The sequence below is a fragment of the Epinephelus lanceolatus genome, chromosome 3 (assembly GCF_041903045.1).
Source record: "Epinephelus lanceolatus isolate andai-2023 chromosome 3, ASM4190304v1, whole genome shotgun sequence".
Lineage (NCBI taxonomy): Eukaryota > Metazoa > Chordata > Actinopteri > Perciformes > Serranidae > Epinephelus > Epinephelus lanceolatus.
This window is the reverse complement of record NC_135736.1, coordinates 6,075,605-6,090,313: the sequence shown is the minus strand read 5'-3', so window position 1 is coordinate 6,090,313 and position 14,709 is coordinate 6,075,605. Positions and strand designations below refer to the sequence as shown.

General features: G+C 40.5%; 1 protein-coding gene across 2 annotated transcripts in view; it reads right to left on the bottom strand.

The window, feature by feature from the left end:
* Positions 1-13,296: 13,296 nt before the first annotated feature.
* The window catches only part of LOC117255021 (endonuclease V-like), a 120,285-nt gene continuing 118,872 nt past the window's right edge, over positions 13,297-14,709 (bottom strand). For both annotated transcript variants that reach the window (XM_033623560.2, XM_078166733.1), the window contains exon 9: positions 13,297-13,647. The gene's annotated coding sequence lies outside the window, so the exon portion shown is untranslated. The remainder of the gene's footprint in view (positions 13,648-14,709) is intronic.

The following is a 14,709-nucleotide window of genomic DNA, read 5'->3' as shown; positions in this document are numbered from 1 at the left end:
GCATTGCTATTGAGTTTTTCAAAGTTATTTTTGGGTACTTTGGGTACCACAAACTGGGTGCCATATAGTTCCATCATATTGGAGAGAGGGCAGACATCTCTATAACTGTCTGATATCTCCAACACTCGGCAACTCACAACAAAACAGTCTATACTGGTAAGTAGCTCTACAGGTAAGATGAAAAATATATATTTTTGATTTTGCAGGTAAACTGTCCCTTTAAAGCTGCTATAATCAGTATTTTATAATGAATAGATCAAATTGTGTGTATATAAAAGATGTGATAGCAATGAACTCACAGATATATATCAACAAAATCTGCAGTCTCAACGAAGCATTTTAGCAACAAATCATTGTTTTGGTTCACTCGCGAAAATTCCATGTTATTGTTGGGGGTAAACAGAAACAATTCTCAAGAGCAATTTTTGGGCAGGGACCAACAAAGTTTAAATCAAATTTACTGTTGTAACACATATAAATGGAACCGGCATGATCAAATGTATTTAATAATTATATTAAAAGTAATAATAATGTTGAGAACCCCTACCTACACCCAATTCAATATCAAACTTACCTGAGACTCTGTGACCCTGTTTGACTGTCCCTGCCTCTCTGTGCCCAACTTTGTTATCTGTGCTTCCTTTGCGTAATGACACCATTATGAAACATTTCCATAAGCACTCCAGGACTTTTTAAAAAAGATTTTATTAAATCACCTCTCATATTACAGGGTCTCGCTACTTACTTGGAGTTTTGGTGCACTGAAAAATGATCGGATGTCGTTTTTTCTTTTTTCTGCCATTTTTGCTGACCTAAATGGCCAATATATAAGACACACACACACACACACACACACACACACACACACACGCCATGCTGGTTAATTACAGTAGTAGGAGAGGCAACACTTGTAAACTGAATTAAAGCTAATATATGCCTAACTGGATTTAATTTTTCCCAAAGAAGCAGATTTTTTTTTTTTTTGGCTGTCAGTGTTTACTGTACAACTGGTAACGTGTTTTACTCTGTTGAAAAGTAGAAGTAAAGGCGCCTGGCATGTCTTGTATTGAGTGAATTTTTGCAAAGTAATTACTTACTGGAGCTCAGTTTCCTCTACTCTGACATAATTCCACTGATCTACAGTCAGTCCCACCACTGTATGCCGGTGTATGCAGACATTGACCAAACCATTGTGAGGCAGATGAGGGGGGAGGATGCAATCTTTTTTAAAGTTATAAATGCATCGTGTTGCATATATAATTAGCACAAGTGCTTTCAGTTTTTTGTTATTATATAGTTTGAAATTGTATAGTTTCCTCAAATGATATATTGGGGGGGTGGGGGCAATTCCCCGTTCCGCCGCCCGAGATTTCTGCCTGTGCTCCCATCATACACACACAGCAGGCAGCTGTTTTCAGCTAAAAAGCCCCTATAGACCAGTGTTCATTCTGGTAACAAAAAGATTAAATATAATGCGTGCAGGGTTGGTGTGGTAAGTGTTGGTTATATGAGGGGGGTGGGGGGGTGCCGACATGAAAACTGTTGCAAAAATAGGATGAGGTTGACTAAATATGATAAAAAGTAATAGGGACATTTGACATAAGACTATAAAAAATCACTGAAAATTAACTCTATTATAAAACCTCTGACCACTACCTGTAATGCAGCAAATACCAGATAGACAAAATTAGTGACAAGCTAATGAGCAGCTAAAGAGCCAGATTTCCCCCAGGAATTGATGGACACTAAAACAGAACTACAGCAGGAGTGAATATTGGACTTAGATTGATCAGAAGGCCAGAATCACAACTCAAAATAAATGCTAATGCTTGAAAAAAAAATTCAATCATATGTATAATATATATAATATTTTATTATTTTATCATTTGTGGTGTGACAGGGACAGGTAAATCAAAGACCTGGAAGAAGGTAATGGATGTCATTAACTCTGTGTCCTCTGTTTTAAGAACCATCCAAGAAGTTAAACAAAAATGGTTTGATGTAAAACTTGGCTCATCCCAGTCACAGCTGCACATGAGTGCACTGATTGCAAAGAGACCTCTCTGTTAGAAATTATTCCTGACAGAGACAGCAACATGCCTCCACTGGAGCAGTCAACAGCAAACTCAGAAGGTACGGTGATGTACGTGTTATATTTAGTGTTAAAGGGGCAAAAAGCGAAATCGTTTCACCGCTAGGTTTGCTGTTTTGTCTGTAGACCAAAACAAAGTGTGTCATGAGCCACACCTCTCTCTACCTCTGCTCTCCAACACCCCCCCACTTGCCTCGTCTGTGCCGCCGAGCACCGCAGCATCTCCACGGACTATCACATCTAGACGGTCCCAGTGTTTCTTCCGCAGGCTCCGCTTCACTCAGCTTCACTCAGCTGCCCGATATACCCGCTGCTTCTTCCCACATTAAACTGAATAACAAACCAGGGCTCGGTGCTCCGGTTGGATCCAAACGGAGAGCCGCTAGCTGGGAAGCTAGCGGAGGCTAACTGGCCGCGTTAGCAGCTGAGTGACGTGGAGCATGAGGAGGAAGCACCGGTTAGCCCCGCTTTCACTGCAGGCAGATTGGGTCCATGTCATTGGTTCGACAGCCCATTGGTTCGACATCCCATTAGTCCGACTGTCCGCGGTGCTGAACGGCTCACGGCGGGCGTATGGTGCGCCGCGACCGGCTTGAGGCGGAGCGGACTCACGGCTTATGTGTTTGCCACTTTCTTTTTCATTTTAACTCACACCATGATCTTTTCCTGACCCTAACCAAGTGGTTTTTGTGCCTAAACCTAACCAGACCTTAACCACAGGGCGTCATGATGATTTCGGAACAATGAGTTTAATATGGTCAGAACAATGGGCTGTCGAACCAATGGGCAGTTCCCGGCAGATTCACTCGCCACAGGGGCGAGGAACTAAAACCTAAACAGCCAACTTAGTTTGGCTTAGTTTAGTAGTTAGCAATGTCTTTCACTCACTCTCGGTCTCTGCTGTGTTTAGCTATTTCCCTGCTTTCCTGTTAGCGTTAGCACTACTCGGCTGCCACGCTAACGCTCCAACTCCAACTGAGCCGGGAGCCTGTCTCACGGAGAAGAGTTGGAACGTTAGCATGGCAGCCAAGTAGTGCTAACGTCCCTACGCTTCTCCACCATTCACATGAACGTACATGAATGCGCAGCCGGACTGGCTTGTAAACAATGGACTGGAGATCAACACAGAGAGAGGGTGTGTGAGGTCATGTTATACTCCAGATGAAATTACACCTCTAGTTCTTCACATAGCAATTTTTTAATTCCTTCAATCTAGAAATGATGAATTTCTCTTATTGCTCCTTTAAATCGCTATACATTCTGACAGCCATCAATGATAGCTTACTGTTTGGTCAGTAACATGGGTCTCACAGTCTCACCATTCAAACAGAAGATAAATTTGTGGAGTTGTCTCTTCTGATTGATTCAAGTGGGAACGGGATGTCAGAAATGTAGAAAACACATGTATTAAATTGATTTAAATAACTCATTCACATTTTTAAGAAACATCTGAAGCTTAAATCTGCTAACTGCCAACTAATTTAGCTAAATATATTTCTAATCTTCTGTCATGTTTCAAAGGCATCTGGGTATTGTGAACATAACAGAGCACAGTCTGAACTAGAATTGTAATTTCTAACATTTACAAGCAATATTTATATGCATTCTTTATTTACCTAAACACTATGAGCAGTCAGAAGCAGGTGTACATTTTATTAGTAACTATGAGAAGATCGGAGCTACTAACATATAGATAGATGATACTTGCCTAAACTGAACCTCCGTAATTTTACATTACGTATGTAACAGCATTCATGGGATGCTAATTCATAGGATATCATACACACCATTGTATGATGATATGTTGCATGTTAACAGCTTGTTTCCTCTGCCCTCAAGTGGCCAAAAAAATCTGTTGATCCAGGTTTAACAAAGTGGTCCTTGAAAATCTTAGGGGCTATCACTCTGTGAGACACAAATGACAGGTGTAGCTTTAAATTGCACTTTATCTATTAAGAGCAGTGTGGCAGCTCCACCAGGGTGAAGGGGAACACCAGGAGACAGGCATGTAGAGGACAGAGTCAGGCAGATGTAGATGTAACCCTTCACTAAAACAGAATTTCCAACAAGGACTCCTGCACGCTCCTCTGTGGATTCCCAACCGCCACCAGTACACGCACTAATCCACACAAACACATGTATTCACCTGTACATGAGCACACAATGTCCCCAATGCATCAAAGTGTGTTACCTTCAGTCAGGAAGGCACATGAAAGAGGAAGTGCATTCTTTCTGTTCATCTTCTGTGTAGCCCTGTGTGACGTGATTTGTGTCTCGGCCCCTTTAATCTGATTCCAGCTGAAAAACACCACTGGGCCCTGCAGGTATACTGTAGCTTTTCCAGGAGGGAGACACAGACAGACATACAGTTAATATTTCATGTCTGGAGAGACTTTCAGCTCAGGAAGAGCTTGGGACCACATGAAACGCTGTTTGATGGTTAAACCAAGTAGTGAGAAATCAGCTGGAGGAAACCTCCGGGATGAAAGGGACCAAAAGCACTTCGTCTCTTCTTTCTCTTGGAAGTCATTCATCTGAGAGAATCGGAGATCGTTTTGGACCACAGAAAAAGCAAAGCATAAATCTGTAGCCAGTCCCTGTGATTCTGTGCAGTCAAGCATCCGTGACAACGTGCCTGCTTACATACTCAACAAACATATCGAGGATGCACTTTGTGTTTTATATAAAACTTATCAAACAGAGCTGAATCCTACCTGCTGCACGGGACCAAAAGGTCTGGATGTTAGCATTGTGCTTAAAAGAGCTAGAAATTTGAGGCTCAGATTAAGTCTAAAAAATTAGGACTTGAAGCTGGATTGGGACTTGGTAGCTCTGAGACCTGACTTACCTGAGCCTTGATTCCCTAAAGACTCACAGCAAAAGCATCAAGTCTCATGTTTTGATCAAATAAAATCTCGTAACAAGGCCAGTCTAAACTGCATGGATACACAGCTTGAATATTGAACTATTATCACTATACTGTAGTGAAAGGACTTGGCTGTTATAAACACTGCTTTGAAAAAGATATGCAAATATTTCATGGGCGCAACCCACATACTCAGCTCTGCTGCTCATCCCACAAATGCATTTCCTTACAAATGTGGCATCATTTAAAATGGAAATAAACAGACTTTCCAATGGTATAAGATTTGTTGCCAAGAAGCAGTGTTATAACAAAGAAATGATCTACCAAATACAAATTTCCTTACTTTTTGTGCTTAGTTTATATAGCCAAGAAGCTGTGACAGTGTTGTGTCAGTAAGACTAGTCCATACCCAGTGAGTGCACAGTTGCCCACGTACAGTTTCACATGGTGTGTGTTTGGGATACAGGTCATAGGAAATTGCAGATTAAATAGTCAACTAAACCCATTAAGAAGAGCAATGTATTCAGACAGTTGTGAATTTGATAGTACGATTGCAGCCACAGCGATCTGTCGCATTTTAGCCATTTTTCTGTTGTTATAGCGCCACCCAGATGTCAATTTGACTTAAATTCCTCCAGTCACCTTGAGGCATCCTGTTCTACATATCTACTAAGTTTAGTAAAAATCAATATGGCAGTTAGGCCTAGACAAGAACTTAGCTCTCTAGCGCCCCCATTTTGTTTGATCAGGTCAATAATGGAGGGGTCCCCTCAGATTATGTGTGGTCATATGCCTACAAAGTTGCGTGGTGATTGGTGATGTTATACACCTTTATGTGATGAGCCACGCCCTCCGCAATATTCATTGTCATATAGAAGCTCAGTTTTAGTAAGTTTTCCAACTTTTGCCAAGAGGGAACTTTAGATATTGGTCCCTAGATTATGTTCACCGAGTTTCATGCAGGTCTGTCAAACTTCCTAGGAAGAGATCGATTTTAAGTGTTTTTCAGTTATGGGTTCTTGAGGCAAATTTGTTCCTCATGAAGAGAGGCATTTCAATCAGTTGCTATAGCGCCCCCCTTTGGCCAATTGATGTAATATTGCTTCATTCGCATCCTCCAATGACCCTCCACCACTGTGCCAAATTTCACATTGATTGACCAAGTCAGTGAGGAGAAAAACGTGGAACAGACACCCACACACACCCACAGACAGAGTTTTCGTCATTATATAGTAAGCAAGATGTGGGTAACAAGTGAGAGTTTTGGCTTAGTGCAGTAATATTTTGGTTTGCTGTGGTTAATCTTTACTTTTTATGTGTTTTCCCTGCTACAGGCGATCTGGTTCCCTTTTGGAGCTCGTTTTTCATTGGTGGTCCTATTTTCCCATTTTTTTTGTTGTAAATAAACTTCCTTTAAACTGGCTCTTTGTTTGGCTTGCCTTTTTCTTTTTTGAAAGATCCCTCTGTTTCATTGTGTTACTCCCCACATCCCCTAAACCTCTGGTGGGGACGTAACAATGAACAAAATAATCATAAATATTACCAGCAGCTATAAATAAAAGTAACAATGACAGAGAAATGCATAGGTAATTTCACTTTAATGAAGATATGTTTGAGTCTACACTGTATGCACTTTTTACTTAAAAATTAAAACTACATACATTGCAAAGTAACAACAGTAGTTTTTCAGGTTAACCTCCATCTCTAGTGAGCTCAGTGAACAAGCATCTTGTGTTATATCAACATATATGAACAATAGGGTCAGCATTCAGGGCATAATGAGAAATTATGGTATTATTAGAAAGTGCTATGTCCCGATTGCGTGCATACTGCATGCAACATTATGTACTTTTTAAGGGCAGCTGCAGCACCTTCTGAAAGGAAAAAAAAAAATTTGCAATTTGGAATGCGCCTGTGGTGCTTTTGTTACCTTAGAGTTCTTCATATCTACATAGAGAGCGGGTCCTCATCTACTGAGATCACCATGTTGCATCACCATGTTTCTACAGTAGCCCAGAACAAGCAAATGTAGCACTGAGTTTAAATGGAGCTGTTTGCATTTTTGTGTTGACCACCATAGTTATCACCTCCTCTGCAACGAGAGCTTTGAAAAAAAAAAGCAACTGCTTTCTTCACTGTTTGCAGGGGTTTAAAACACTGAGTCTGTTTGTTTTGAAGAGGAGGAGAACTCTGAGGATAATTCAGCTCCTGGTAAAAACCCTTTGAATGTCTGGATTTTAAGTTAGCACTGAGAAAAAGGTAAGCACACATTAGCAGGTGCCAATTAGCTGTCCATCTACGACATGCCAAATAGTGTTGGAGAAACACTGATTTTTGCTTTATTCAGTGTTTTTGAATGCTGCTTACTGCTTTTGTTTTGGAGAGGTATTTTGTCTCCAGGTGAAAACCTCCTCAACAGTCAAGACAAGTTTCATCTTTTTGTCATCTGCAATCCTAGCTAACCAATGTCAGCTTGCTTGCTGTATAACCACATTAAGTCTTTGCCTATTTTCTAGAGGTAATCAAGGACATTCTGGAGGAATGTAAGAAGTCATAGACTGATGCAGAAATGAATAATTAATCCACAAAGAAAGTGAATTGCAAGATGGATTATAAAATACCTTGTGTAATTCTTTAAGCTGCCCTCTGTGTCTCCACATTGTTGTTGTGTCTCTTAAAAGAGCTGAGAAAATTCCTCACCCTGCTGTAGACGTCTCAGTAAACTCTCATTGTCTATCTCTGGAGCTCGTCGACTGCAATCAAAAGAGAACTTAACACTTTGCTCCTCTCTTTACAGAGTGCCATGACCCTCACCTCCATTTCCCTCGCCGTCCTTTGTTGGCTTTTCTGCAAATCTGCTGAGAGAAGCGTCTCAAGGGCAGACACATGTCTGGACATGTTCTCATTTGTCCTGGTCAGAGCTTCAAGACTTGCTTGATTGATTTCTTAAGCATTTCTTTGATTCTTGTTCCATGCTATTTCAGACTTTATTCCTTTATGATGTACTGGAGTAATAGAGAGGAGAGATGTCACTGCTCCCTGTGTTGAAGACAATAATGGTCCAGTGTTGCACTGATTTCTACAAGTTCTCCCTTACGTTCTCTTTCTTGTTTTACTATCTAATGCATGGGCCTGCATGGGAGGGCTTCATTGCCTCTCAAAATATATTTTTTATTTATGAAAGCATACTTTATGTTTCTGCCTCTTTTCTTGCAATCTACTGTATTTCTGTGTCCTAATGCCCAATGTGTAACATAATGTAGCTAAGAAGTGAACATTAAGTATGTAATCATTAAGTTTACTGAATTATTTTGCATTGTGAACCATCTCGATTTGGCTAATTGCTGCATGTTTTTCATTGAGTAGAAAATACATGACCCTCCCTCCACCATAAGTTAGTTATTAGATTTTTAAAACTTACCCTTCGATGTTTGAAAGTTAAAAGTTGAAAAAAATCCAGGAGTTGAAAAAAGCCTTGGTTTTTCACCCCTCATGTGGGCTGGTTAGTTCAGTCAAATGGTTTATTTTTGGCAAAATTTTAAATGCGACATAGAAGAAGTGATTTTGATGAAATATCACTATTTAAAGCTCAGATCTTCTTTTATGATGGAAGCATTCATTGCACAAAATGTGTCCAAGGACTATTAGAAATTTGAAGATTTAATGATAAATTCTGTTTTTACACTTTCTGTCTATGATAAAGGGAATAATTTTGGCAATTTTTAGAGAAAACACGTTTTCTTTCAAATTTGACAGTAATGTCAATACAAAATACAACCATTTTAATTTGTATGCCCCTCCTCTAAGCAAAAATAAAAAACTTAAAGCCGTAGCGTCAGACCTGTTAAAACGTAAGTGAACGGGCATACTTCAAGTGCAAAGTTAGTCCACTAAACAAGCTTTTTTTCCACAAAGACCGCCTCATATCGTTAGGATAAATGTCAGAGAACATATAGAAAACAACATGTAAACGCGTTGTCTTACCTTACCGGTGTGCTGCCATGTTTGTTTATCCCTCTAGCTCTGCTTTCCAAAGCACGGCTGAAATATATCTGGCGAGCTCTAGATAAAGCCCAGCTGGATACTACTCCAGGTGGAGGTGTCTCGTCCTCGGTCACATCCAGACCTTGAAAATAAGGCTGCAACCGGTCCCATTCCTTGCAACAGAGGCATTCCTGTTCTGTGGGCACTGGGGCACAGCATTCACAGGTACACCACCAATCTCCAGAGCTACGCAGCCTTGCAGCAGCCATTCCTCCTCTCTCGTCCTCTACCTGTTGCGCCTCTCTCTCTCTCCTCCTCTGTTCTTCAATTTCACGAACCTCTTCGTCAGTGTATTCTGGCTCAAATAAATAAGGGCGGCCAGTGTTAAAAAAATTTTTTTGCACTATTTCCTCTCATACATAATGAACAGTCCATTACGAAAAACCTATGTTTGCATTTTTATCTCCAAAAGCCAAAAACTAAAAATCAAACCTGTGATTCTACTTGCATAAAGTATTAAAGGATTATATTCCATTCTACAGTAGGTTACAGGGATCAGGGCCATAGCCTTGTAGAACACAATAATGGAAATAATCAGCCACAAAAGTCAGAAGAAAAAAAAAAATCACATTTCTCAACACCATGATACCCAGGAAAAAGACGGGACAATTATAAAGCTGAGAAAAACATTTATACTTTGGAATGTGAAGATAAAAGGAGGTCAGAGTTGATGGTGAGCCAAAACAAGCCAGCTTTCTTCAAAAAGATCGAGGGAGAGAATAGAGGTGACAGAAAGGCTGCTGAGAGAACTGTGGCAGTGCTGTCAGAGGACGACAGCAGGATCGCTGCCCTCTGTCAGAGTCTTCAGGCTCTGAATAACGAAAAGCAAAGATGTTCACCCAAGTTTCAACTGCTCAGGGCCTCTGAAACTCAGAGTGAAAGGGGAGATGGAAGACAAGATGGAGGGATTGCAGATGGGAAAACTGTTGAGCAAAAGAGAACAGCAGAGGAAAAACTGTCAGACCGGTGAGGTAAAATCCTGTGGTGTTAATAAAACTGCTTAATCTTCAGCTTTGTCTGATTAGTGAATAATGTTGAAATGTTAATATCTAGTGATGGTGGTTGTAGTAAGCAGGTAGGGACAGAGATAAAAACTAACATACTTTCAAAGGGCAAGAAGTTTTTGATCAAGAATACAATATGGCCATACGCTTTTGTCTACCTCTGTCTGGAAATAATCATACATTGTTTCAAAAGTACTACACATTTTGGGTGGTTACTCTGCCTCTGTTTTCAGCAAGTGCTTTTCCATCCTCCTGTTTTTATGCACATTTTCAATTTGCACTCAGACTGTAACCTTCAACCCTCAAATTAATACATAAAATAAAAAGGACTAAAAGTAGTCAAGTTGCAGTTTATATCCATGTCATCCAACAGTTGACAATGCTGCAAATATGGATGTTGCTGCAAAGAAGCTATATAGTCAGAAATGTGGACACCTCACACACATCTTCCCCCCAGCAGCACAGATCTATACAATCAGCACAGTTTCAAGGTGGACACCCAAGATTAGTGTCACCAATTCAGTATCTGACCAAATGTCTCCCCTTCTGCTCCTGAGATTTGATGTTGAAGAATGACCAGAAAAGTGTTGCATTATGATGTGAACATGACTTTTGGCCTTTATTAAATGTCACCACTTAGTCACCACTGATAGGAGTGTCACCACTCCTAGCATTTTATCCTATTTAACATTTGTGTGAAATTCACAGTGACCTTTGACCACCAAAATCAATCTGGAAATCCATCGGTAAAACAAAAAAAAAAAACCAAACAAAAAAAATTTTTTTTTTCCTCCTTTACCTCTGGAGGCACAGCCCGGAGTTTTTCGACTAACGGAAGTGCAGGGGCCTCGGCGATCGCTCACGCCCTTAACTTCCGGCGGTGTCCCCAGGGAATCGCCGTGTTGTTTACAAATACTTCGGGTAGAAAACCAGCAGAGTTTAGCTATATATCACATTTTTCACATCAATGTATCACCGTGTAGACTAATCTGATGTTTGTTAAGTCTATAAACACAATGATTGAACAAACATTACTATTTGTGTGCACGTTTTGTAATAATAACATGGTTATCGTAGATTAGCTGGGCTAACCGTTAGCTGTTAACGTTAGCCGTTAGCGGTGTCTGTAATAACCATAGACTGTATAAAAATAAGGTATTAACTCAATAAACAGTCCGTGAATAAAATATTTTTTCCAGCGGATATCTTAGTTACAACATGATTGAGCTAGCAAAGCAGTTTTGTGTTGCTATGTGTGGTATTTATTCAGTTACGGGAAATCACAATGTCAGTGGCTGCAGCTGACAGGGACAGTTAGCAAAGCTAACATCAGGACGTCATCTGTTAAAAGCCTCCCGTTGTCGGATACGACATGAAACTACTCCAGTTAGCTCAATCATGTTGTAACTCAGACATCCGCTGGAAAAAAAAAAAAAAAAATTCACGTTGACGAGATGGCGTTTTGGGTGGAGCGGTCGCTATGGATGCGGAGCTTTCTGTTTCTGGTACACATTTCCTGGGGACACCTGCACATCTCGGCCACGCCCCCTCCATTGTGATTGGCTAAACCGCAGCATCTACAATGTAAATTGCAGAATCTGTCTTGAGAGATTACACCAAAATTGAATCAGTTCATCATTGAGTCCAAGTGGATATTTGTGCAAAATTTGAATGTAATGCCTCAAGGTGTTCTTGAGATCTTGCGTTTACAAGAATGGGATGGAAACACGGACAACCTGAAAACATACTGTCTCTGGCCATGGCTGTCACTGGCACAAACGCATAAAAATCCTATTTACATTATGTTTTCAACACGATTTTTAATTGTTTCAGAGTTGACTGATGCTCTTTTAGTTACAGCATTTTGTTGTGCCCTCTTCTTCTGTTATGATTTAATGGCAGCTCACATTAATTTGCATTTTCTTTGGGCGATTTTCTGGAAATCTGATAAAAAGCTAGTTTAAAGGTCCAATTGAAAAAGAGTCCATAGAGTCCAAAGTATGTAGCTGTTAATTACTGCTAGCCTATCTTTTAAGATAACTGTCAATTAAACTAAGTGTAAAACTACATTCCAAATTTTGTTTTTGGTTTTAAAATAGTCAAATAAAATGTTTAGCGCCATTATGGTAATAAAACATTTAAGGTGCTATTGGGCTAGTTATACCGGGTCCAGACTACATGGTATCAGCCTGATTATAGCCCGATGCAGCGTCATACAGTGTCGGCAAGGATCATGAACGACAATGAGTGTGTTATAGTAGACGACAACCGAGACCAAATCTGGGATGCCTCATGATGTCCCGACAGAAAGTCTAGCACGTTTGATTTTCTTTTTGTCTTTCACGACGCCTCCCGTTACAGCCGTTTCTTTAACCGAGTGATCTGCTGCTGTGGAAACAACTGTATGTCAACAACACCAAGTGAGTACTGTCATTGGCATCAAGCCAGCAGAGAATGTTATCTCTGTATAACAGAGAAAGATATAACAGAATAAAGTCATTCACTGTGCCATCATTTCAAACTCAGCATTTCTTGTATCTGATTAGAATTAAAAGCCTACACTGTCAATTAAGCCCCTGTCCTAATGGACAAAATCCTCCAGTGACATCCTAATTTCTTGCCCTCTTCAAGGATGACAGTGGGTAAACTGCAACTCTGCAACAGGAAGGCACCTACGGCAATGGGAGAGGAGTCTGTTGGTTATTTTTAGCAGGTTTCCCTTATGTAAAAAAAAACAACCTGCGTATATGTGCTAAGTTTGGTGGAAAAAGGCCATTGGAGCACACAACCCTGATAAGAGTATTTCATGTGATTTTAGCACTACATAATAACCTGCCCTGCTTTCTCATAGGCCACAATCTGCCATGCTGTACTGTATCTTCATTATTTGCCCGGTGTCCTACGCTCTGTCCATGCCTCTGACGTGGGACCAGTCCGCATCCTCCACCAGCTGATCCTCTGACCCCCCTGCTGATCAATACTGCCCCATCTGACCACTTCTATTCCTGGCCACCATCCCTGCAGAGTCAGCCCCCTTCCTCCCTGCCCTTTTTTTCCGCTCTGCTCGCTGGGACCGGCCTGGCACAGTGGTGCCTCTGCCAAGTCTGACTCATTTAAAGAGAGACACTCAGTGACAACACATTATACACAATATGACCTGTGGCTGTGTGTGTGTGTGTGTGTGTGCATGTGTGTGTGTTACATTGTTTGCTGTTCCCATCAAACTCGCTGTATAATTTAACACAAAACACGATTCACACAACCAATAGATATTAACAGATGACCAGCACTTTGAAGCAGACCAGGGACTTTTATGATTTATTTAGAAGGCTCCCATTGTAAAAAGCTGAGTGACCCAAAAATGTAATGAGAACAGTGTATAAAAAGAGCCAGTCTGACCCATATCCACTTTAAATATAGGGCCAGTGCATAAAAAGATACAGTTAATCTGACGTTGTCTTGGCAAGGACTAAAACAGCTGCACTTTTAAAAGCACATCAAAGTTACAACAAGCACACACTCTCTCGTACTGGAAAACACACACACACACACACACACACACACACATGGGATGGACTTCTTAGTGGCCTTCTGTATTGCTTGTCTTCAGAGTTTTTGAGATCCTTCACTGCATTTGCAACCTGAAACAAGAGAAGAGGAGACAAAGAACAATACATCACTATCTACAGTATTCAAAGACAAAAAACAACAACACTGCAAAGCATCAAAGCTTTTACTGTAAGTCGATTAACTGATGGTCACCAGAAAATTGCATTTATTTAGCATTCAGCAGTTGCTCTCACCTCAAATTGCTACAACACTGGAGATATGCAATGCTGTCATTCAACTGCAACATGTTCTAGTTCTTATAATAGTGCTGCATCTTGCAAGTATTACACAGGCACATGTTGAAAATCCTTGTTCACTGTCCAAGTCCCCTTTCAACTGCACAATTACTTGACTTCGGTGTCCTACATGAGAGGAAAATGAGATATTTCTATAATGTCACACAGTCTTGGGAAATGCTCCATAACAATGTGACCATATATTGTTACAATGCATCCTCTTCTCTCAAATATAATGGCCCTGCTATTATTTAAAATAGTCTAATTAAAAAATGACAGGATATAAGACCCTATAAAAATATTTTACCTGCTGTAATTAAGTTGAGATATCCTTCATTATGCAGCTGACATCCAGCCACCGGGATGTGACAGTCTGCCGTCACTGAGGACCCTCGCTGTGCACATTATCTTTATAAGTTTGATTAATGACAGAATCATCACTGTTACAATAAAGTGTAACAGCGTGGAGACATGGATTTCTGCAAGGACAGCAGGTGTTCTCCTCCACATTAACTTCAGCCAGTCTCAAATATTATTGGGCTTTGATAAAACTACCTTTCAATGAGCATCCTGTCATCAAGCATTCCCAAAACATCCCTACTCTCACAGAATCTCTAAAAACCAGCTCCTGACACATGATGCACGCACACACAACGGTTCATGTAATGAATTAGTGCCCCTACTGGTTAGGTTAGGTCTTAGCCTATCCAACGACGTGACAAGGTACCTTAAAATAACTCAAAGTTTACTTGGTTTCACATGGGCAACAAACACTGGTCTCCTGGAGGAAAGTTATGTGTTGTCTGACTCATCCACCACCCCAACCTACCATGTTTCGTGGACTTTTGCTCTTTTATA